General features: G+C 37.5%; 4 non-coding genes and 6 pseudogenes across 4 annotated transcripts; 4 read left to right on the top strand and 6 right to left on the bottom strand.

Moving 5' to 3' along the window:
• Positions 1-423: 423 nt before the first annotated feature.
• LOC126409614 (ATP synthase subunit alpha, chloroplastic-like) lies at positions 424-3669 on the bottom strand (annotated as a pseudogene).
• TRNAR-UCU (transfer RNA arginine (anticodon UCU)) lies at positions 1700-1771 on the top strand. The gene has a single exon. It is a non-coding gene; the product is annotated as a tRNA-Arg (tRNA).
• Positions 3670-6040: 2371 nt separating the features above from the next.
• LOC126409607 (ATP synthase subunit a, chloroplastic-like) lies at positions 6041-7717 on the bottom strand (annotated as a pseudogene).
• A 530-nt stretch (positions 7718-8247) lies between these two features.
• Positions 8248-12909, bottom strand: LOC126409611 (DNA-directed RNA polymerase subunit beta''-like; annotated as a pseudogene).
• LOC126409613 (DNA-directed RNA polymerase subunit beta'-like) lies at positions 12805-15724 on the bottom strand (annotated as a pseudogene).
• A 5-nt stretch (positions 15725-15729) lies between these two features.
• LOC126409612 (DNA-directed RNA polymerase subunit beta-like) lies at positions 15730-19824 on the bottom strand (annotated as a pseudogene).
• A 374-nt stretch (positions 19825-20198) lies between these two features.
• TRNAC-GCA (transfer RNA cysteine (anticodon GCA)) lies at positions 20199-20269 on the top strand. The gene has a single exon. It is a non-coding gene; the product is annotated as a tRNA-Cys (tRNA).
• Positions 20270-23411: 3142 nt separating this feature from the next.
• TRNAD-GUC (transfer RNA aspartic acid (anticodon GUC)) lies at positions 23412-23485 on the bottom strand. The gene has a single exon. It is a non-coding gene; the product is annotated as a tRNA-Asp (tRNA).
• Positions 23486-24677: 1192 nt separating this feature from the next.
• Positions 24678-25857, top strand: part of LOC116245434 (photosystem II CP43 reaction center protein-like) — a 4411-nt pseudogene continuing 3231 nt past the window's right edge.
• Positions 24696-24767, top strand: TRNAT-GGU (transfer RNA threonine (anticodon GGU)). The gene has a single exon. It is a non-coding gene; the product is annotated as a tRNA-Thr (tRNA).

Raw genomic sequence — 25857 nt, 5'->3', positions numbered from 1 at the left:
AAAAAAAAAAAAATGAATAATTCATATGTGACACGACGTGTGAAGTAAAGATTCATATTTCTTTTCTTTATTCTAGAGATATATATGAATTTTATAAGAAATCCTATTTATACAACCATTCAAAACAGGTATCTCTAAAGGAAAAAAGGAAAAAAATCCCTCTTTGATTTTATTTCGTTCGAAAGGTTATTCTTTTGTTTCTCCGGCCTGGCTAGGCACTGGCCAGGCCATTCCCCCCTTTTCAACCTAACCTAAAATGAGAAATTGGAAAACTCAATATGTTATTGAGTTGAAGCAGCAACAAAGCTATTCGATTTCTATGATATGAAGGAAATTTATTATATTGTTATTTCCTTATTTTTCCTTTGATTCATCGTTGCTTTTTTTATTGGAATGGGAAAAGCGTATGTATGTTCCCTCAAGTACTCAAGAGACAAGCTTTGTTTTGTTTAAATAAACTTGAGCAAAAAAAAAAATGGAACTATAAACTATAACTTAACTATATATATTATTGCACAAAACTTATTTTTCTGTTCCAACCTCGCCGATTCTATCGGACCTCTGAGTAACGACTTCTACAGCAAAACAAAAAGGTTTTTTATTTATCCTCTTGCCCTATTTCATCAAGTATCCCCGGAGACAGGGCATGTCAGCACTCTAATATTCACAATATCTTGATCGCGCCTCATCTCCTTGTTCGACAAATGGGCCATTCCTATACAATAATCACAATGTAGCGGGTATAGTTTAGTGGTAAAAGTGTGATTCGTTCTATTACCAACTGAAATAGTTAAGGGTTCTTTCGGTTTGATACATTCATATTCCGATCAAAAACTTTATTTCTTATAAGGGTTTAACCCTTTCCTATCAATGCCACAATTGGGGAAGAATATAATTTTCGCGATTTGCATCCAAAAACTGGGATTATGGAATTGCGAAGCATAATTTTTTGAGTTTTCCAATTAGAATTAGATAAGTATGAGTAAAAGATCCATGGATGAAGATACAAAAGTGTATTTCTAATCGTAACTAGATCTTCGATTTTTGTAAAGGGGAGATTGAAGCCAAATAGCTATTAAACGGTGACTTCGGTTTACCGGGGCCATCGGCATATATTGTTTCAGCTCGGTAGAAATAAGATTCTTTTCCTAAGGATTCATGTCAGTAGAAATAGGGAACGAAGTAACTAGAAGGGTTTTTATAATACCCCTCCTCTAGAGGGATCATCTAGAAAGCGAATAGCTTTGGATACATTCAGACAGAAAAGCTGACATAGGTGTTATGGATCGAATTTTTCTTATTCCGATTTGCTATGACTTCCTTCTTTGATTTCCATACCTTTCCATTTCCATACTAATATCATACATCGTCAATTTTTTCGTTTAGGTTACTTTACGCCCTAAATCGGGGAATCTATCCTTTATTCCATAAAGGAGCCGAATGAAACCAAAGTTTCATGTTCGGTTTTGAATTAGAGACGTTAATAGTGATGAATCGACGTCGACTATAACCCCTAGCCTTCCAAGCTAACGATGCGGGTTCGATTCCCGCTACCCGCTCGATATGAATCATAATACATCCATCATTGATTTTAATATGCGTCTTTATTCCCTAAGACGCATACAATCTGATTGTTTCTGTTTTTATCCAAACAGGGAATGGAAAGGAGGAATCAGAAAGAAGAGAATCGGGACGAGAAGCGTCCATTGTCTAATGGATAGGACAGAGGTCTTCTAAACCTTTGGTATAGGTTCAAATCCTATTGGACGCAATTTATTTACATCTATTTTGTTTGGATTGCTATTCCAAGAAACATATTTGGAATGATTCGAATCAGAGCCATTTCTTTTCTCAACAATTTATGTCGTACTAAGAGACTCTACCAAATGAAATAACCAATTTCTTTATGTTTGTTCCTGAAGTAGAAATAGTTCCATCTGCTCCTGAATAGCCTCTTTCAAAAGGGCTTCCGCTGCTCGGTGAATACCTTGGTAGAAGATATGATTTCTTGTAACTGAGGCTTATTTGTTCTTAAATGGGTACGTAACTGAACAATAAATTTCTTTACCTGTCCAATTTCTAATTGATCAAGATATCCATTCGTTCCGGTATAAATAGTAACTATCTGTTCATCCACCGCGAGAGGGGATGATTGGGATTGTTTGAGCAACTCCCGTAATCGTTGACCTCTTGCCAATTGATTCTGAGTAGCTTTATCTAGATCGGAAGCGAATTGCGCAAAGGCTTCTAACTCTGCAAATTGAGCCAATTCTAATTTTAATTTGCCGGCTACTTGTTTCATGGCTTTAATTTGAGCTGCGGATCCTACTCTGGAGACGGAAATACCCACATTAATAGCTGGACGGATTCCAGCATTGAATAAATCCGCGGATAAGAAGATTTGCCATCTGTAATGGAAATGACATTAGTGGGAATATAAGCCGAAACGTCCCCAGATTGAGTCTCAACTATTGGTAAAGCAGTCATACTTCCTTCGCCTAAACGAGAACTTAGTTTAGCGGCTCTTTCCAAAAGGCGGGAATGCAAATAAAAACGTCTCCTGGATAAGCTTCGCGACCAGGTGGTCTTCTTAATAGAAGGGACATTTGGCGATAAGATTGTGCTTGTTTGGAGAGATCATCATAAATTATTAAGGTATGTCGTTGACGGTACATAAAATATTCAGCCAGAGCGGCTCCTGTATAAGGAGCGAGGTATTGTAATGTAGCAGGCGAATCCGCTGTTTCCGCTACCACAATGGTGTATTCCATTGCTCCCCGTTCCTGGAAAGTAGTCACTACCTGAGCCACGGAAGATGCTTTTTGACCAATAGCTACATAAACGCATATTACATTTTGACCTTTTTGATTGAGAATAGTATCTGTAGCTACTGCTGTTTTACCGGTCTGTCTGTCCCCAATAATTAATTCTCGCTGACCGCGTCCTATAGGGATCATCGAATCAATAGCAATAAGCCCCGTTTGAAGAGGCTCATATACGGAACGTCTCGAAATAATACCTGGAGCGGGAGACTCAATTAACCGATATTCAGAAGCTAAAATTTCACCCCTCCCATCAATAGGTTTAGCTAGGGCATTTATAACACGACCCAAATAAGCCTCACTCACCGGTATCTGAGCAATTCGTCCTGTTGCTTTCACGGAACTACCCTCTTGTATCATCAAACCGTCACCCATTAATACAACGCCAACATTATTGGATTCCAAATTCAGAGCAATACCTATCGTACCCTCTTCAAACTCTACTAATTCACCTGCCATTACTTCATCAAGACCATGAATACGAGCAATGCCGTCGCCCACTTGAAGTACGGTACCAGTGTTCACAATCTTTACTTCTCTATTATATTGCTCAATCCGTTCGCGGATAATATTACTAATTTCTTCGGCTCGAATGGTTACCATTAGTATCTCTTAATTCTTTCTAGGAAGCAAAAAGGAGAAAAATAATACCTATCCTATAGTAGAAGGACTAATCGGTTATTTCTTTCATGGCCCCAAGTATGCCAATATTAGCACCGATGGTGCGTAAATGTAACTCGCCGTTCAAACAATTATTCAGAGTTCCTAGAGCCCCTTGTAAGGCTTGTTGGAAAACTCGTTGTTGGACCTGATTAATCGCTCTTTGTTGTTCGAAATGAATGCTTTCGTTTTTTGTAATTTTCTAATTGTTCCAAATTCTGATAAGCGGCATTAATCAAATTTATCTTTTCTTGTTCTATCTCAGAGTATCCATTCACTCGAAACTCTTCCGCTTCCCTTTCCACTTTCTGTAAGCGAGCCCGTGCTTTTTCAAGCTGCTCAACGGCTCCTCCGCATAGTTCTTCTGAATTGCGAATAGTACTCAAAATCCTCTGCTTTCGATTATCTAATAAATCACTTAATGAAAGTAGATTATCTCCCCATCAATTCCACAACTTCCACGATCTCTTCCCGAACCGAACATGAATCTTTCCGATTCATTTGGCTCTCACGCTCAATTAAATTACTTATACTTATGGGGCATTCCCATATCTCTTTCTTAATGAGCCTACCCTCTCTTCTCTGTTCGTATTCCAGGATATAAAAACTGATACAAGAAAACCCAGGATCTCTGGAGGGCTCTTCTGACCAGACCAAAAAAACTTGTAATTGTCAGCAAAGTCGTTTCTTTTATTTCTTCACATCCAAAAGAATTCTTTCTCATTTTATACACATAGGTCGTCGATTCAGCATTAGATAAAAAGGAAGGGGCGAGGTACCCGTTTTTCCAGTCAATGGTTCAAATCATTTTATTGATATGAGTGTTCTATATCAAATAAATTCCCAACAAAATGATTTATGCATTTTGAAACCATCTTATCTTGTACTAACGCAGTGGTAGAAAGAGTACCGTGTTGTGCTTAGACTTCAAACAGTTCAGCTTTAACCATGTTAACTAAATGGTCTCACATTATTGGTTAATAGAGAATCCAATTTACCAACGAGTCACGAAATGCTATGGTTCTTACATAGGACTTATTGATTTATTCAGAAGTAATTCGTTGAGATCGTGCACCTTTCTCTATTATTAGATTACAATAGCAAAATATAAAGTGCAGCTGGTTGGTTCCAGCCTATTCTTGAAATACACAACTCGCACACACTCCCTTTCCAAAAAAGATCAATACACCAAGCACTACACTTAGATTTATTAGATTTGTTGCTAAAATATCGGTATTAAACCCGAAACTCCCGGCGGATGGCCAGTGACCCAAAAAAACGAAAGAATCGGTTAGATTTTTCATATGCTCTCCTCTTATCTTATGGATAGGAATAGGACTAACAAATAAAAAAAGATTTCCTTTTTTGTATCACTTCACTCCTTATTTAGATCCCGATAAGACACTTATGAAGTCCCAAGTCTCGTGTCAATTGCGACATACCCTCCTAAAATAAATAAAAAAGGGAAAATGCTCATTCATTGGACTAAGGGCGGGAAAGAAGAAAGCGAGCGGAAGCGGATCCACTAATTCCTCAAATCAGTACTTCCCCGGAGTATTGGATCAAGGAAGAAGTGATTGTAGGAGTGAAGTGTTGAGTTGATATAATTTGAAGAAGCGAAGTGGCAGGGCCAAAGCAAGAAAAGAAGTACGTATTTTTCACATTTTCACGTTTCTAGGATTACACAAAGGGATTAGCAAATAAAAGTGCTAATGCCACGACCAGCCCGTAAATTGTTAAAGCTTCCATAAAAGCCAGACTAAGCAATAAAGTACCTCGTATTTTACCCTCTGCTTCTGGTTGTCTAGCAATACCTTCTACGGCTTGGCCCGCAGCAGTACCTTGACCGACTCCGGGTCCAATAGAAGCAAGTCCTACGGCCAATCCAGCAGCAATAACGGAAGCAGCAGAAATTAGGGGATTCATGGTAAGCTCCTCACAACAAAAATGAAGAAATGGTTAATGATATAATCAAATAAACCAATGAATTCTTATATATAATTAATGTTATTATTAATGTTATATATTTATATTATATATTAATTAGTTACATTACTTATTATTTCATATTCCATCACTAAGATCCATACAACTAAACTAAGAACTCCGAACCCAATTTGAGTTAAGAAGTGATGTGATGATATTTGATATTACTGAATCATCAGAACTACTTCAATATCTCGTTTTTATTCACTATCCAAGTCTTTGAAAATCCATATTAGTTCTTCTATTTCTTTGTTCCGAACCCACTCTTTCAATTCCTCCCTCCTTCATCTTCTCTATATGCATTCATAGGCTTAACTTCATATTCAATCCACATATACAATAAAGTCACAGACGAAAAAGGGAAGAGCTTATATATCGTAATCCATATAAATAAAGTGGAATCTATATCTATTAAAGTGGAATCTATATCTATATAATAGAAAGTTGATGGGGAATGAAATAATATAGATGGGTAGTCCATATATATGAATATCTACTATCACATATACATGTTTTCTTCCATAATGTAAACCATCGCCATCTTATTTCTATTGAATCGGATCGGACCTGGAATCATCCTTCTAAGCATACACCGGAGTTCACATATAATATGTAATGTAGCTCGGCCCACCTAACCTACTGAATTTTTCATCTGATTCGTGAACTCTTTCTTGTCTTTGTCATTATCTCACATGGATACAAACGAAGAGATTCATCAAAGCGAATCATCCCATATCAAGATTTGATTGATTGATCCAACTCCTCTTAATTCCAATTTTGGTCAATTGTTGAATAGAATGGAATGAAATAGCAACGGTTCCGCAGAACATAGTTCTTGTTGTTTCGTCGCGCGTCCCAAACGGATAACAATTATTTATTATCCAAATTATGAATCTTCGTAATTGACTGGGCAAATAAAGGCGATGTATGACATGAATAGGAAAAAAGGGGGATCTTAGGAAAAATTGGGAATCTCCCCCTTTTTTTTACAATTCCGTAGTGTAATACGTAATATAATAAATATTAATATCGTACATATATATCTGTTCCTACTCTATATCATACATATCATAAATATAGATTGATATATCAATCATTTCCTCAAGCGGGTATCTTGAGCTACCCATGAATTATTTATTGGAATAAGATTCATGGGCTTAATTTTGAATTGATTGAAATGAAAAAAGAAAAAGCGACTGTTTGAACTTTGAAATTCAAACAAAGCATTATTTTCTTATTTCTTATTTGTACTCAATGATGACCTTCCATGGATTCACCTATATAAGCCGCGGCTAAGGTTGCAAAAATGAGAGCTTGAATACCGCTTGTGAATAATCCGAGGAACATCACAGGTATAGGAATCACTAAAGGTACTAAAGAAACAAGAACAACAACTACTAATTCATCGGCCAATATATTCCCGAAAAGTCGAAAACTAAGTGATAAAGGTTTTGTGAAATCTTCTAAGACATTAATTGGTAAAAGTATTGGAGTTGGTTGAATATATTTACCGAAATACCCAATCCCTTTTTAGTAAGGCCTGCATAGAAATATGCCACTGACGTGGGTAAAGCTAAAGCAACAGTAGTATTTATATCATTCGTGGGTGCAGCTAACTCCCCATGAGGTAACTGTATGATTCTCCAAGGTAAAAGAGCACCTGACCAGTTAGAAACAAAAATAAATAGGAACAGAGTTCCAATAAAAGGAACCCAAGGACCATATTCTTCTTCTCCAATTTGAGTTTTGCTCACGTCTCGAATGAATTCAAGAACATATTCGAAAAAATTCTGACCGTCGGTCGGGATAGTTTGTGGATTCCGAACGGCTATAGCGGCTGAACCTAATAAGATAGCAATTACGACCCAGGAAGTTATAAGTACTTGGGCATGCACTTGGAAACCCCCTATTTGCCAATAGAAATGTTGGCCTACTTCCACGCCGGATATCTCGTATAACCCCTTTAGTGCGTTGATGGAACATGGTAGAACATTCATATTACCCTCTGACAGAAATGGAACTTAAGAAGGAATTATTTTGATTCAACCATTTATACTAATTTAACTTAACCATATATTTCAGATATTAATTAATGAATTAATCACGTAATATATCCCCGGCAATGAAAATCTCCTTTTTCACATTCAGGAATAGTAAGAATAACCGATTCAATGAATCTCTGGGTTTCCCGAAGCGAAGTAATTGACTTATCTTATTATTAATCAACGACTTCTTATATAGCTAGAACGTCCCTGACAATTGCGGATACTAATTTGTTAAGAATCAATCGGATGGAAGCTATAGCGTCATCGTTGGCTGGAATCGGAATATCTGCGAGATCTGGATCACAATTTGTATCGATTAAACAAATAGTTGGAATACCCAAAGTGACGCATTCTCGAAGGGCCGTATATTCTTCTTGCTGATCAATGATGATTACAATATCGGGTAACCCCGTCATATATTTGATACCGCCCAGATATGTTTGAAAGTGAGATAATTGTCTCTTCAATATTGCTGCATCCCGTTTCGGGAGACGACTGAGTTGCCCCATCTCGGCTCTCACTCTCAAGTCCTGAACTTCTGAAGCCTCGTTTCCGTAGTGGACCAATTCGTTGACATACCACCGAGCCATTTTTTATTGACATAATGACACCGAGCCCTTATTGCAGCTGATGCTACCGAATCAGCTGCCTTATCTTCGTACCAACTATTAGGAAGTGTTTTCCTCTACTTGCTGCGTCAAAAACTAAATCACAGGCTTCTGATAAAAACGAGCAGTTCTCGTAAGATTTGTAATATGAATACCTTTACGCTTTGCAGAGATGTAAGGTGCCATTCTAGGATTCCATTTCCTAGTACCATGACCAAAATGAACCCCCGCTTCCATCATCTCTTCCAAATGGATGTTCCAATATCTTCTTGTCATTTATCCCCACACTTCCTCTAAAAAAAAGAGACGAGGTACCCTGAAATAAATAATTGTTCCAATGGAACCTTCTACCGCGGGTTAACCGTTGATACACGGTCCAAGCTTCATTATGAATTCCTTTACCCTTGGTTTCGATATTCTCTTTATTAACAAATGACCATTATATTAGCTTAGCTAATAATGAATCCGCTCTTATGAACGATTGGATTAGATCCCATAGCATAGAATGGTTGTTCTGATGTATTATGGAAACTCTTTGGCTTTGGGATGCAAGAACAAAATAATTCTCTGTGGTGGAACAGAATATCTCTCATTTCCCCCCCGAAAAAATTCTTCTTTTGTATTTCCAAAGGAATGTTGTTGTATTCCCTTGAACGGTGAACGAATCGTTTGAATCCGGTACCAACGGGTATCATCCCCCCCAGAACAACATTCTCTTTCAGACCTTTCAACCAATCAATACGACCCCGGAGAGCGGCTTTTGCTAAAACTCGAGCGGTTTCCTGAAAACTAGCTTCTGATATGAAACTTTGAGTATTCAGAGATGCTCTCGTTATTCCCAATAAGACGGCTCGGTAACAAATAGCCTCTTCCAAAGCACGACCTGCTCGTTCTGCTCGCAACAATCCGATTAGTTCCCGGGTGAAAAAACATTAGACATTCCATCTTCTGAAAACCAACACTTTTGATGTTATTTGTCGTACAATAATCTCTATATGCTTATTATGAATCTGTACCCCCTGGGATCGATAAACCTTTTGGATCTTATTAACCAAAGAAATACGACTTTGCGCTATGGTGAGTTCAGCACCAATCAGGAATCCCCAAGGAATTCCAAGAATTCCTGTTATATGTTCGTTCCAACCTTCAACCCTTTTTTCTAGGTTCATCGATATTGAATCAATCGAACGAACTTCTAACACTTGTTCAACCTTTGGAAGGCCGTGAGTTATATCACCAGATCTCGATTTTTCATATATAAATGTAACTAATGTATCTCCTTCGTAAAAGATTTCTCCATAATCACCATGAACGGTTGCTCCTCGGGTCGCCAAATAGGGTTTAGCTGATCTTATTATGAAAGAGTCAAGATAAACCATTATAACTTGACCAGATTTTATGCGTGTTCCGTGTTTGGATAGACATACATTTTCACAAATAAACTGTCCGAGGCTCATTATTCTGGTTGTGGATGTCTCCTCACAATAATCGTGAGGGAGAAAGCACGAACCGAATAGATTAAAAATGATGTCACTGCATGGATTTGCATTAGAGATTCTCCCGTTTTCGTCCACTAAATAATACTTAAGTAGTTGGAAAGTCTGTTTTGGATTATTATTATCCAGTATTAAATATTTATTTAACAAGATCTCATTATGAGTTATTGAATGATAAGATGGGGAAAAATTATGAATTTTAGGTACAGTACCTAAGGGACCCAACAAATTAAGAATTGGAATCGGGGTATCCTCTTTTTCTTTAATTGATTCTTTGGTCACATTGTGATATTTCGAAACATTGATGCGAGAACAATTAGATGATGAAAAAACTATAAGAGATTGGCCTTCTTTATTTCTATTAAGAAATGTACGAACGGTTCCTTGATGTTGACTAAGTGATTGAATTTTAACCTTGGAAGAAAAAGATTGGTATTGGCGCAATATGACCCAGTATCAGGAATCACTGAACCTGGTCTATCATTCCTCTTTCCGGTATACAAAATAGGAGACTTCACCAATTCAATTCTTATGAAATATCGAATCAGATCATTTGCCCTTACTTCAGCAGAAGAAGCCTGAACCTTTTCTATAGAACCTTTTCTGTCTTGGTCCAAATTCAATACTAAACAAGTACGAACCAATTGAATACTTGTATGGGAAATTCCTCGAATTGGTTTGCCATCCCCATAAAGGATATAATTGACAACTTGGAGTCGCAAATTATCCTTTTCCTGTAACATATCCCCAGGGAAAAGCGTTACTAGATTTATCCCATCAGCTATTTCATATGTCACTACGGTCGTACTGAAACAAAATATTTTTTCTTGATAGGTGTGATCCGTTGGACATAGACCCAATTTTTCCCTTCCCAATTTTTCCCTTTGATCCCTTATCCATTTTTTTTCTTGCTCCTGGTGGTATCAAGATCCCAATGTGTCGGGATATCTTATCTGTTTCTCCAGGAAAATGGATACCTCCAGAAAAGATTTTCAGTTCAATCTTTTTTTTTTTTTTTTCTATTCGGACCAATCCACCTATTTGGCTTCTTGTATTAAACGTAATTCGTGTATCTACTCCAATGATACTATTGTTCCGTACCATTATGGATGAAGACCCGGGCAAGATATGGACTTCTTCGGGAATGACAAAAATCGATCTACTTTCATTTGGTATTTCGGTCTAGATTCTTTTGGTCTTCGATACTCAATCAGACCCTCTTTTTTGACGATTGAATCGACCTCTATGATGCCATATTTGGTAATTCCCGAACTGCTTCTTCTGTATCGTGGATCGTCGAAATAAGCAAGAATACTATTTCTACGTAAAATACCATTTGCGGGTATTTCAACCGTGATACTAGTACTAGAATGAGGCGTTAATTCCTTCTCCCGTTCCGGATCATATTGGAATGGTATGATGAATCTATTTCTTCGCCTCTTCGCCAATAAATAAGAATTCTCTTGGAGAATGGCGGGATATATGAAATCCCCATCACCTTTGGATATGACTCGCTCAGATCCTGCTGCATAATCAGAAATCCTTCGCCCTTTTCTCGCCAGGGGATCCGAGCCAAACAATTTGTGTCTCACTCGATTATTATTCACCGAGAAGTCAGAAATGGATCTCTCTTGGACAGAAAGAGATTGAACATTCATTTGATCTTGATCCTTGTGGAGTGAAAAAGGCACTAGACTGGATTTGCACGGACCCCCCGATAAGATCCATAAATGACTTGTTTTGGGTAAGAAATGAACATTACCGTGTGTATATTCAGGTGCATGGTACACACCGGTACTCCAATGCATTTCTCCCTCTGAGTCAGAATAAATATGTTTTCGAACCCTCTCTTTAAAATGGAAAGTGGATGTTCCAGCACGAATCTCAGCAATCACTTGTTCTGATTCCACATATTGATCATTTTGAACCAAAAGAAAACTTTTTGGTGGAATATTCACACTATGTATAATATCCTGACTCTCAATAGTCACATATAGGTCTACATAGCAGAGAAAGGCAGGATGTCCATGACGTGTGCGTGTGGGATGAACCAAATCCTCATTGAATTTGATTTTTCCATTAGAAGGAGCTCGTACATGTTCCGCAGTACCACCTGTGAATACTCCACCGGTATGAAAGTTCTTAATGTTAGTTGAGTCCCTGGTTCTCCAATGGATTGACCCGCAATAATACTACTGCTTCTCCCAATTCAACCAGGTCACCATGAGTGGGACTCCGACCATAGCATAATCGACAGATCCAAGATGCACTTCGGCAAGTGAAGGGAGTTCGAATATATATTGGCTGCGCCCGAGAGGTCATGAATCGATTGACAAGCCCAATCCCAATATCTTGATTTCTGGTAGCAATGCATCGTAGACCTAGATATACATCGTTTGCTAATACGCGACCTATTAGCGTTTGGATCAAAATTCTTTCCGTCATCCCCTTTCGAAGACTCACGGAAATACCTCGGGTACTTCCACAATCCGTTCTACGTACAACAATATGTTGAACTACTTCAACAAGTCTACGCGTGAGGTATCCAGCGTCTGACGTTCGTACAGCAGTATCCACAACTCCTTTGCGGGCTCCGTAGCAGGAAATTGTATATTCCGTTAAAGAAAGTCCTTCGCGTAAATTGCTTTGAATGGGTAAATCAATCATTTGTCCTTGGGGATCTGACATTAATCCTCTCATACCTACTAATTGGTGGACCTGAGATGCATTTCCTCTAGCTCCAGAATAGGACATTATATGAACTGGATTTGAAGGATCAGTCATCTTAAAATTAAGATTCATTTCTTGTCTCAAATATTCACTTGTGGCATACCATATCTCGATTGATTGACGTAATTTTTCTACCGCATGTACATTCCCATAATGATGGTGCTTTTCCAAAATCAAACTTTGTTGTTCAGCATCTTGGACTAACCATCTCTTAGAAGGTGTTGTTAAAAGATCATCAATTCCTAATGAAATGGATGTAGCGGTGGCTTGCTGAAAACCCAGAGTTTTTACTTGATCCAGAATGTGTGATGTATAGGCTATTCCGAAATGATCTATTAATCTGCTAATAAGCCGTTTCATGGCAGTTCCATCTATCACTTTATTGTGAAAGACCAGATCGGCCCGTTCTGCCATAAGTACCTCCATATTCTGATGAGTAGGATTCGACAATGGGTTTGAGTCAGTGATACTAAGACTTCCTTTCCTCGATCTTGATTCACTTACAAATTCAGGAATTATGATACTAGTTGAACCAGACCGAACTAGATTCCGAGAGATATCACATATCAGGTACCATATGAATAGGACCGACAAAACCCCTGTACGGCTTCTTCTATTTCTCGATAAAAGGAATATGGCCAACAGTAGTTCGAATGTATATACAAAGCATTCCTTTTTTTACACTTCTTACTACTCGATAGTGATCATAAATCTCATGATAAGTGCCCAAAGATTCATATTGAACTTCGATGGGAACTTCTCTATTTATTGAGGCAATGACACGTTGATCTAGTCGCCACCGTAGCCATAAAGTACTATATAAATCGATCCCTTTCTGCCGATAAGCCCAAGTGCATCGTAGGAACTACAAAAATAGGGTTCTTTCCCTTTCCTATACTCATAATTACTATGATCAATTCTTTCATTTTGGTAGTTTCTGGGTTACATGGATTATACCTATTTGCACAAATACCTCTACGATTCCCCATCGTTAATACATAGAGCCCATAAGCATATCTTGAGTGGGTACGGAAATGGGATCCCCAATGGCTGGAGACAAGAGATTCGTATGAGAAAACATAAGTAAACGAGCTTCTGCTTGAGCTTCCAAAGATAAAGGTACATGAACAGCCATTTGATCTCCATCGAAGTCCGCATTGAATCCCTTACAAACCAATGGATGTAAACAAATAGCTCGTCCTCCACTAAAATAGGTTGGAACGCCTGTATGCCTAATCTATGCAAAGTGGGTGCTCTATTTAGCAATACAGGATGCCCCTGCATAACTTCTTGAAGTATTTCCCATACAATGGGTTCTTTTCCCGAATTTTACTTTTAGCAAGTCCTATGTTGGAAGCAAGATGTTGTCTGATTAGACCACGAATTACAAATGTCTGAAAAAGCTCTATTGCTATTTCTCGAGGTAATCCACATTGATGCAGTGAAAGCGAAGGGCCTACCACAATGACGGAACGACCCGAATAATCGACCCGTTTACCAAGTAGAGTCTCGCGAAATCTTCCCTCTTTGCCTTCAATTACATCTGAAAACGACTTGTAAACTTTATTGTGACCGTCCCTCATTGGTTGTCCGCGGATCCCATTATCAAGAAGTGTATCTACAGCTTCTTGTACCAATTTTTCCTGACACATTACTAATTCCCCCGGCGTAGATCTACTTGTTGTTAATAGATCGGTAAGAGTATTGTTCCGATAGATAACTCTTCTATAAGTTCATTAATATCTGAACTCATTGATTTACCCCCATCAATCTGAATGATTGGCCTCAACTCGGGAGGAAGAACTGGTAATAGGGACAAAACCATCCATTCTGGTTCTACATTTGTTCGAAGAAAATGCTTAGCCAATTCCATGCGTCTAACCAAAAATCTTTTCTCCTCCCAATTTTCTATCTTCCCAGTCATTCCCGGTTGATCCTTCTTCTCCCAATTCCTTCCATTCCACCAATGAACGATCTATAATAATTCGCAAATCCAGATCGGCTAATTGTTCTCTGATAGCAGTAGCTCCGGTAGATATTTCTCGATTTCTAAATGTATCGAAGCCTTGGGTAGTAAAAAAAAGTGGGATACTGTATTTCCGGGATTGGATTTCATATTCGAATGAACCTCGTAATCGTAAGAAAGTAGGTTTTTTAGCTATGGGCCTAGCAAAAGAAAAATTGGGATAGGTTCCTATAGGATCTTCCCCCCCCCCTAAAAATCGGACGTGAAGGTTTCCTCTCATCCGGCTTAAGTAGTTATACCAAATAAGGGGAACTTCCAAATTTTGCTCTAGAAAACCCCACAAGGATCTACTCCTTACTCAAGTTCCCAGTGAGGACCAACCCTCATTGATTTGATTTCATTCTTCCCTTTACTTCCTCAATTAGTCATTCAATTACAACATAAATGTGAAATTATTGAGTAGTCTACTTCCCTTCGAATGATGAATCCCCTTAAGGAATACATTGAAACTCACAAAGGATTTACTTGTCTATATATCGTTCCGTTCGATCCTTTAGGTCCCTACTTTACCTCGACGATTATGCCATGTTCTTCCTTGAAGCATATATGCGATGGATAGACTCCTGTAACCGTGCCATCATATTTCATTTCTAATTGCTTAACAGAATTTTTTTTATAAATTTAGAATTCTAAAAGGAATCTAATGGCTAGATCCACGAAAGAACATGAAAAAAGTTTAACGAGGTACAACTAGCAATTCCCTATTACTCTCTTAGGAGTCGACCATGGATTAATTCCTCTTTCATTTGGAGGTATGAATACACCCACACCCAAAATTCTGAGCTTCATGTTATTCTTACCAATAGACATGTCAGAGCTAGAGGCATCCCAATCGGATTAAATAGGATGACAGTTTTTCATTCTGAATCTGTAAAATCGTAATTTCGATCAAATCACACATCGCAGTATACCAGGCCTTCTAATTCCTTAAGAGGTTTATCTGAAAGATTCGCGATATAACTAGGAAGACGTTTCAAATACCACACATGAGTCACCGGGCATGCTAGTTTGATGTATCCCATTTGATATCTTCGGATCCGAGAATCAACAGATTCGACTCCGCATTGTTCGCAAAATTTCGGTTCTTCTTTTTCACCCCCGATCACTCGATAATTTCCACAAGCACAAATTCCACTTTTATAGGTCCAAAAATTCTTTCACAAAACAACCCATCTTTTTCCGGTTTATTGGTTTTGTAATGAAAAGTATAGGGTTTTGTCACCTCTCCAACTATCTCTCCATTCGGTAGGATTTTGTTGGCCCAAGCACGTATTTGTTTAGGAGAAACTAATCCAATTCGAAGTTGTTGATGTTTATACTGATCGATCATAGAAGAAAAATTATGATTCATTCCGATCAAACTTCCTTCCTATTCATCTGGAAGTTTTTCTCAGATACAAGGAAATGATTCAGTTCCAGAGATAAAGATCGTAGTTCGCGAACGAGCAATCGAAAGGATTCTGGCGCACCCTCAGGATTAGGTATTGTTCCCCCAACGATCGTGGTACCAAGTACTTCCTGACGAGCTCTAATATGATCGGATTTATAAGTGAGCATCTCTTGTAAAATATGAGCAACACCAAATCCCTCTAGAGCCCAAACTTCCATTTCTCCTACTCGTTGTCCACCTTGCTTAGCCCTTCCCCTAAGGGGTTGTTGTGTAACAAGTGCATAATGACCACTGGAACGTCCGTGGATTTATCATCAACTTGATGAATTAATTTTAACATATAGGACTTTCCTATTATAACAGGTTGTTCAAAGGATCTCCTGTTCTTCCATCAAATATTCTGCTCTTTCCAGGATACTCGGGTTCAAATACCCATGGATTTGCTGTTTGCTTACTGGCTTCATATAATTCAGAAAACACTAGTTTTCTCGAAGCCTCTTGCTCGTATCTCTCATCAAAGGGTGTTATTCTATAATGTCTGCCCAGCAGGTCTCCCGCTAACCCGAGCGAGCATTCAAACATCTGTCCCACATTCATTCGCGAAGGTACTCCTAATGGATTGAATACCATATCAACAGGTGTTCCATCTTGCAAATAAGGCATATCCTGTCTAGGCAAATTTTTGAAATGATACCTTTATTCCCATGTCTTCCAGCTACTTTATCGCCCACTTTGATTTTACGTTTCTGTGAGATATATACACGAATCATTTCTGGATTATAAATGGAACCCCCCTTTTTCTGGCCCCACCTGACATCAATAACTCGACCTCTTCCGCCTATAGGCAACTTTAGACAAGTTTCTTTTGCAGTGGATACCTGAATGCCAAGTATGGCTCGTAATAATCTATCTTCTGGAGCATAGGATGATTCTTTCGCTGTCTGAGGCGTTAATTTACCTACTAAAACATCACCAGTTTCTACCCAAGATCCCAGCATCACAATTCCATTTCTGTCTAAATTGCGGAGTAAATAAGGCTCTAAATGAGGTATTTCATTAGTGATTCTTTCAGGTCCTTGGCTTGTCACATGAGTCTGAATTTCATATTTCCGGATATGAAAAGAAGTATAAATATCGTCATAGACTAGACGTTCACTAATGAGTACGGCATCTTCAGAATTGTAACCCTCCCATGGCATATAAGCTACTGATACATTTTTCCCCAAAGCGAGTTCGCCACCAACCGTAGCCGCACCATCCGCCAAAATTTGCCCCTTTTTCAGGCATTTACCCCGATGAACCTGAGGTTTTTGATGCATCCAAGTATTCTTGTTGGAACGCTGATACATAACCAACGGAATGCTTATAGTGTCCCCATTACCTGATAAAACGATCTTTTCAGCATCGGTATAAATGATCTTTCCCTCGCGTTCGGCTATAGCCGAACCCCCTGAATCGAGAGCCGCTTGGCGTTCCAAGCCGGTTCCAACAATACACTTTTCGGACTGAGAAAGCGGAACTGCTTGACGCTGCATATTAGAACTCATTAAAGCCCGATTCGCATCATTATGCTCGATAAAAGGAATGAGAGAAGCTCCAATAGAAAAATATTGGAAGGGATAAATATTTCGAAGATGAATCTGTTCCCATGCAATAGTCAAGAATTCTTGACGGTATCGAGCTGGACCAACTTCTTCTTCCTGAATACCCCGAGTCAACGCCAAAGAATTTCCCGCCGCCACCATATAGTATTCATCTCTACTCGGGGATAAATAAACCATCTGTTCTTCTTTTGATCTCTCAGATATTTCATAAAATGGGGTCTCTATAGACCCCCAATCACCAACCCTTGCATGAATAGCTAAGGACCCAATAAGTCCAACATTGATTCCCTCGGACGTATCAATTGGGCAAATACGCCCATAGTGACTAGGATGGATATCTCGTATACGAAAACTAGCAGTTCGTCCTGTCAATCCCCCAGGACCCAAATAACTCGATTTTCGCCCATGAACTATTTGTGTCAATGGATTAGTTCGATCCAAGACTTGAGATAAAGGGTGTAGGCCGAAAAATGATTCATAAGTTGTTGTTAATGGAGTTGAAGTTACCAAATTACGAGGAGTCGGTATTAATTTATGCCGAATTGCTCCACATATAGTTCCCCGAACCACATTTTCCAAGCGAACCAAAGCCAATCCGAATTGATCCTGTAACAGATCCGCTACAGAACGAATACGTTTATTTTTCAAGTGATTCATATCGTCGAGTGTACCCATTCCAAATTTCATTCCGATCAAATGATCGGCAGCAGCCAATACATCTCGTGGTAACAAAAACGTATTGTTCTGGGGTATATCAAGATTCAGTCTCTGGTTCATATTTCGTCGGCCAATCCTTCCTAATTCACATCTTTGTTGAAAAAATTTCTTTTGTAATTCTTTACATAAGGACTCAGAAAACACCGGATCACCGCCTACACAAGCAAATTTTTGATAAAACTCTAAAATGGCATTCTCCTTTGAACCAATCTTTTTTTTCTCCTTCTCGTTTGGGAAAGACAAGAAAATTTCAGGGTAGCAAACATTGTCTAGAATTTCTCTTAGACTTGAACCCATAGCTGATGATAGAACTAGAATAGAAATTTTTTGTTTCCTGCTTACACGGGCCCATATCCTTTCTTTTCTATCAATCTCTAATTCTGATCTTCCTCCCCAATCTGATATTATGGTGCCAGTATAGACAGAAATTCCGTTATGATCCAATCCTGTACTGTAATAAATACCGGGACTTTGCAATATTTGATTGATGACAATTCTGTAAATTCCATTTACTATAGAGGTTCCCAAGGAATTCATTAGAGGAATGTTTCCAAGCAATACGGTTTGTTCTTGCATATTTCTACCGGTTCTCCAAATTAACCCCGCCGGTACATATAACTCAGAGGAATATGTAATTGATTCATACACAGCATCTCTTTCTTTTATCAAAGGTTCCACCAATTGATAAGATTCCCCAAATAATTGAAATTCAATTTCTTGATCTGTATCTTCAATTTTTGGAAATTGATGAAGTTCTTCCATCAAGCCCTGATCAATGAACCTACAAAATCCCTCAAATTGGATCTGACTAAATCCAGGTATTGTAAACATTCCCTCATCTCCACCATCCCGGAGCATCTTTAGTTTCCCGTTTTTCGAAAAAATCCCATTATTGGCTCACTCTTTACCGAACCGTACGGATACAGATCGATCTAGCAATGATGGAATGTATATTCCGTTTACTGAATCACATGAAATTTTATTCAACCCCAAACACATACATATATATGTTATATGTAAATGGAATGTATGGGCGGAGGGAGAAGGAGAATTTTGTACTAAAATTCGAGCAACAGATGCAAATCTAAATGACTCGATAAAACATTCATGGAAACAAGTTGGATTCTGCCACTGATACCATACCTATGGATACCATACCTATGGATACCATACCTATGGAGTCTTATTACTTATTAGAGAATATCAAATGGTCTATTTGATCCAATTTCTTTGTATATCTTCTACCTTTTATCTATCAATTATGTTATGATATTATGATCAGATCTGGTTAGGTACCAGAAAAATGGATTGATTCGGGATTTGATCTGTTCTATATCTACTATATCTATGTTATATAAATGATAGAGAGACAGAATAATCAGAACATTAGAAAAATCCGGGTGGCTTTTATTTTAGCACTTAGCTCGTTGATTCCGTTGTTCAAAAGATAATTCACACAAAGGAGGGATCTATTTCGACCATTTCATTTGAGTTGTTAGTAGAATACAATTGCAGTACGTACGTAAGAGGAGTTGTATCGATGAAGTAATGCGAAGCTAGCTAATCTCGCTAGCCCATACTTTATTGCAGTTACACTTGGATATATATTTCGTTCGTGCTATATCATGAATTTCTATTCCAAATGGATCATGATTGACTATAAGGGTGTGTAAGCTATCTTACTGTTTGGGGTTTACATAAACACATAGTTGTTATTATAATTAATTGGAATTGAATTGGATTGATTTTCTTCTTATTACATTAAAGTAAAGCATTTGGAGATCAAAGAACCTTTCGTAAATTCACATTCACATTCGTGAAATAGTTAATGGTTCCAATTAAGTATTAAATGACTGTGACTGGAAATTTATTCTTTATTTTCTTTTTATTTCAATGCAATCAATAAAAAGGGAAGTTTTTAGGTCTTATGTTGAGATACTATACAATAGATCTAAGAAAATCTAAGAAAATGATCTCAACTAGAGGAAGAGTAAGTTGGGTAAAAGATGGATAGGATAAGGAAAACAGAATTGGAAGATGCAAATCCAATAAAAACCAATGATTCAGTAACCCTCTCCAAAAAGAGTATTTACGCCCATTTATTATTTCTTTTTGGCGGCATGGCCGAGTGGTAAGGCGGGGGACTGCAAATCCTTTCTCCCCAGTTCAAATCCGGGTGTCGCCTGATCAACACAACAAATGGCTCGGAATCCTGCTTCGCTGATATAACTGGCCTGATTCTTGCCCGGTGGACGAAAAGGACCGTTGATACTTTATTTTATTTATCTTCAGAATCCGCTTCAAAATACGCAGGTTCTATGAAAGAAGGGCTGTAAATCTTTGCTCCGAGGATCCAACTTATAGGAAAGACTATAACTATCAATCTTTCCGAATTACCATACCCTACCAATGCCCACTGTAGGGTCTCCTGATTCAGTCGTGAATTAGATCTCGCTTAGATTCGCCACGGGGGAAATCCTAGGGGTTGTGGAGAGGGCTGAAGATACTTTGTATACAGGCCGTACTCGCGATAGGATTTCAGTGCTCAGCCAGTCATTCAATAGTGAATGGTTAACTGGCCCCTATAGAAGAAAGTAAAAAAAGAATTTTTAATTTTTCTGTGGTAACCCCCGCAATGTAGCAATGTAATAGGGTGTCTACCGATTGTTTCACAGAAACAGAGATAGTAAGGTTTAGCTTAGGGAGAGACAGTTATCCATCTTGATGGTATATATGTAGATATATTTTCCCTATGAAACGCAACAAAACAAAGAATAGATCTTACTATTACGACATGTTCCATTCCCCTAGTAACATCCCCTTGATACTTCTAATGGGTAACGTGTATCTGTTGCGCTTGTGCTTAATTCTTCCTCACCACAAATCAATCCTATATAGGAAATAGAGACTTGTTACAATACAAGCGGATCCATTGGATCGGTTTGTCAATAGCTTTAAGTCATAATCTCTTTTTTTTGACTCTGCACCCCCAATTCCCCTATTATTATTTTAGGGATCAATAATGTAACAATTCCTTCATATTCATCGAGATAGGGGGCATGATTCACATGGATATAGTAAGTCTCGCTTGGGCTGCTTTAATGGTAGTTTTTACGTTTTCCCTTTCACTCGTAGTATGGGGAAGAAGTGGACTCTAAGGGTACTACTAATTGAGTGTAATTGAGTTGAGTAATCAGCTTGTATCAATTGTTTAATTTCATAATTAGATCGTTTTATGTTTAAATAAACATATCTTCCATCTCAAAATTCCACAGAAATTTAGTAATTAATTACCTTTCATTTTCATTTAACCTTTGGATCCGCTATCTCAATTATTCCCGCGTTCGTATTTTGAAAATCAAAGCAACTCCCCTGATAATGATAGAAAATTGATTTTTTCTAATCAAATTGATTCCTCCAAAATATTCCATTTCATTTTGATGAACCCGTTCTTTCTTACCATAACATTAACATCATTATGGCATAACATTAACATCATTATGGATATTACAATGAGGAGCAACAATCCCTATTTGATTTCTTTCCCTCTTTACTGTTCAAAGGGGGAGTCGTTCTGCTATTATGTAGAGTAGATACAACTTTATACTGTAGGCGACGAGAGGCTACGCATAAGAAAAGAAGAGCGCCCGGTGATCCACATATACTTACCTTAGACTCCTGGCATTTGATTTATGCTTTATCGCCTCACCATCAGGGTTCAAGCATGAAAAAAGGTCTACTACCCCTTTTCCAGATACGAATAACTTACCATAGAACTCCTTGGATCGTCTAGTACAGATCATCCAATTCACAATTCTTTCTTTTTCTTCGGAATTTAATTCTAAAAAAAATTACTTGCCTTTCTTTTGTATATGCACATACTACTCCTCCACTCTTTCGCAATAGTTAAATTAATTAGTTCTACTACTTAATTTAATCAAACAAAAATCTATCCTGATTACTGATTATCATTATGAAAGTTATTAACTTAATGAAAGATTAATGAAAGAGAAACCTATGAATTAGTACAATTCAGTTATTAACGTTAGATTCTTTCGGATTCATCAAAATAAAAACGAATGGATGGGTGGAGCGAAGAGATGGAATGGGAGTGCTATTTGAATCTATATATATATATTATATATAATATGTGATAATGAATTTATGGATTTGCATCCACATGTATGTATGTAGATTGATTTTAAATTGATCTCTATCAATTCCATATTCCATATCTTCATACAATAGATAGTACGGTAGAAAGGTTCATATAGTTCTCCCCACCGTACTATCTCATCTATTGGATACATACACCGAGGATTCAATCCAGTCTGCTCATTTCATTTAAGACTTGGAATTGTCATCCCTTTCTTTCATTTATTGAATCATTTTTAAAAGAACTAAACTAATAAAATTAGACTAACTCAAGTTTCATTCAAATTAATCATTTTGACTGACTGTTTTTACGTAGATGATAAGTAAAAAAGCAGTAGGAACTAGAATGAACAGCGCAGTAGCAATAAATGCGAGTATATTTACTTCCATAATCTCATAATTTCATTTTATTTTGCTTCGCAAGAAATCGGGATCTAATCCCATAGAGATGATCAATCCTTCTCCATAATTTTGAAATTCAATGGGATTAATTAAATCCTGATAATACTGAATCGGATTCTAATATCATGAATAACAATATCTGATCTATCAAATCAATTCATCGTCGAGAATTGAATAGTATAACATAGGAAGATCTTTTATCCATACTGAATCGAAAAATTGCATTCCTGACCCCCACCCAAGAATCCCTTTGAATTTCTCATATTTTTCTACTCTTTCGTTCCTTTCTATAACCCGCCGTCCTCATTCTTTATAGAATGATATCATATGAATGAGGTTCGACCAGTATTCCATCCGTCATAGATCCAAACAGTAGAAGTGAACTGGAAAACGAATTAAGTTCTAAGCTAAGTTTTTGTGATGACCTAATCTTCTTGAAAGACAGAGAAAAATGAAAAAAAAAGATTATTCGTTCTATTTTCTATTCTCCACCCCCAGAACAGAAAGACAGGATCTTTGATTGATCTTTTATTAGTATTCGTATCCTCCTTCCTTTCCTTAATTCAGACGTATAAATCGAGAATCCAGCGTGCAATTTGGGCGAGATAAAGAGATTGTCCCCAATTCAATTAGTAATTGAGCTTACCTTGCCCGATGATAAATGTGAAATCAGGATCCTTCCACCTGGAATTAGACACTGCTCTTTGTCTCCTCCCCTTCGCAGAAGGCGGAGAGATGAATCAATCGATTCATAGGATCCCAGGTCGGTGCGGGACTGACGGGGCTCGAACCCGCAGCTTCCGCCTTGACAGGGCGGTGCTCTGACCAATTGAACTACAATCCCAAGAAAATGAGGTGTACAGCTTACATTATTTATTGTTTATTTTGATTTTATATTTTGATTTTATTTCATCGAACCATAACCGTATAGATAGATCATATAAAAAAATACGACGCCTGTAACGGATATACTGATATACATATCTACATAGATAGAAGAGAAGATGGATGGATAAATAGCAAAGCAACCTGTGGTTATTGCCAAATTGACTGACAATCCATCTTTCAATGAAAAAGGGCTCTTTTCTTTTTCATCTTTTCATTTGATTTCTCGGATTGGCTGAAAATAATTCAAAATAATTCATAGATCCAGATTGTTAGAAACATCAGAACATGGAGGAACAAATAGAATCAAGTTGACTCTTTATTCCTCCATATCATCATGTATTTTTGGAGTACGGATTGGTTATATCATCCTCAAGGATCGGTGAATTCTTGGGCCGAGCTGGATTTGAACCAGCGTAGACATATCGCCAACGAATTTACAGTCCGTCCCCATTAACCGCTCGGGCATCGACCCAGGAAGAATCAATTGTCGGTTTATTGATAATTCATGGTCAATTTTTCTTTCGTCGTACCCTACTACCCCCAGGGGAAGTCGAATCCCCGCTGCCTCCTTGAAAGAGAGATGTCCTGAACCGCTAGACGATAGGGGCACGCCCACCCGATCGCCATCATACTATACTCATAGTATGAGTAGTTTTTTGGAATTGTCAATGTCAATATAATGAATGCTAGGATACGAACAACCTTTCGTGCTTTTGTGATTCCGTATACATATAATATTAATGTAAGAAAATTTCTTTATTGTTCATTCAGGAACCTTTCATTACATTATATATTTATATATTCTTATATAACAATAACAATTCTTATATAACAAAGATGAATTATATAATCTAATCATAATCAAAATAATGGAGTATAGGGGATGTCTTGCCCGACAGAAAAAGTCAAACCCATTCATTCTAATTTTCACTCATTGATTCGCGCATCATTAAGATATAATAGACATAGACTGTTATATTACTATTCATTTCATATATGTATTTATATATGTATTTAATTGAATTAACTATTCATTGTTCCTGAATGAGCCCCCATCTGTATATGTATATTGTATATATTATATACAATATATACAAGATATAATTGTACAAGATATAATTGTACAGGTATATCCAGTAGATTGGCTAAATTTGTGAATTAAACAGGCCCTTTTAACTCAGCGGTAGAGTAACGCCATGGTAAGGCGTAAGTCATCGGTTCAAATCCGATAAAGGGCTTTTCCATGAAGCTGCAATGGTCATTTTTCCGCATCCGGTAGAGATGGTATAAAAAAGGGAACTGCCTGGCAAAGTTATAATGAGTTATGGGGTTGAACACTTGTTCATTCATTATGATAATAGGATGTCCCGCATTAGGAAGACTACTATGTTACTAAGGGATATACTCTGTTACTAAGGGATATACTCTCGTTATTCATATTTTTTTGTCTTGGGACATAGATATTCTAGATACCCAAGTAGCAATTACCAAAGTATTCATACTTCTCTCTTGTTCCAATCAGGATCAAATCCAGCGGAAAAATGATAAATGGAGAAAAAAAGTAAGTGGACCTGACCCATTGAATCATGACTATATCAGCTATTCTGATACTAAGACTGATAGCAAGATTCGATATAAATGAAATTGTGCAAGCAGATCCGTAATTTCCTTGGACCACGCAAGATATTGTGGGTCGATTGAATCTTCTTCCTCCTCCTGGGTGCCCCATAGGAATATCCATAGGAATAAATCGCTATTTATTTTCTCTTCTCCACCGAAACCGTTCATTCTGAGTTACAAGAGCAATCTATTTTTCAATATCTTTGACTGATTCTAGAAAAAAAAAAAGACTAGGTTATGTCTATATAGGATTTATATACAGATATCTGATCATGAACTCACGCAGCACCATTCCCTACTGATGCATCCGATATTTTGGTTCCGCCAATGGCGAATAAATCCGAATCATGAAAAGGAACGTTTATTTCTAGTTTCCTATAGCGGACAAAAAAGAAAAAGTTATATCCTTTTTTCTACCGGTTAATTAACTTAAATAGGAAAGAGGAGACAAAGTTTCTTTTTTTTGCTTCAACCCATGAAAACATATACTCTGGGTGAAAAGAAATACTCTGGAATTTGAGATTCATCCGAGGGAGAAAAAACAATAAAAAAATGAAACAGTAACAAAAAATACTATTACTATTAATATAACTACAACTACTTTATTCGATTATAACTAGATTATTTATAAACAGTAGTATAGATCAGTAGTATAGATCATACTATTAGTAGTATAGATCATATTATAGTAATATAGTATACAGTATA

Source organism: Nymphaea colorata, unplaced genomic scaffold (genome assembly GCF_008831285.2).
Source record: "Nymphaea colorata isolate Beijing-Zhang1983 unplaced genomic scaffold, ASM883128v2 scaffold0664, whole genome shotgun sequence".
NCBI classification, from domain to species: domain Eukaryota; kingdom Viridiplantae; phylum Streptophyta; class Magnoliopsida; order Nymphaeales; family Nymphaeaceae; genus Nymphaea; species Nymphaea colorata.
This window is presented reverse-complemented; position numbering and strand designations above follow the sequence as displayed.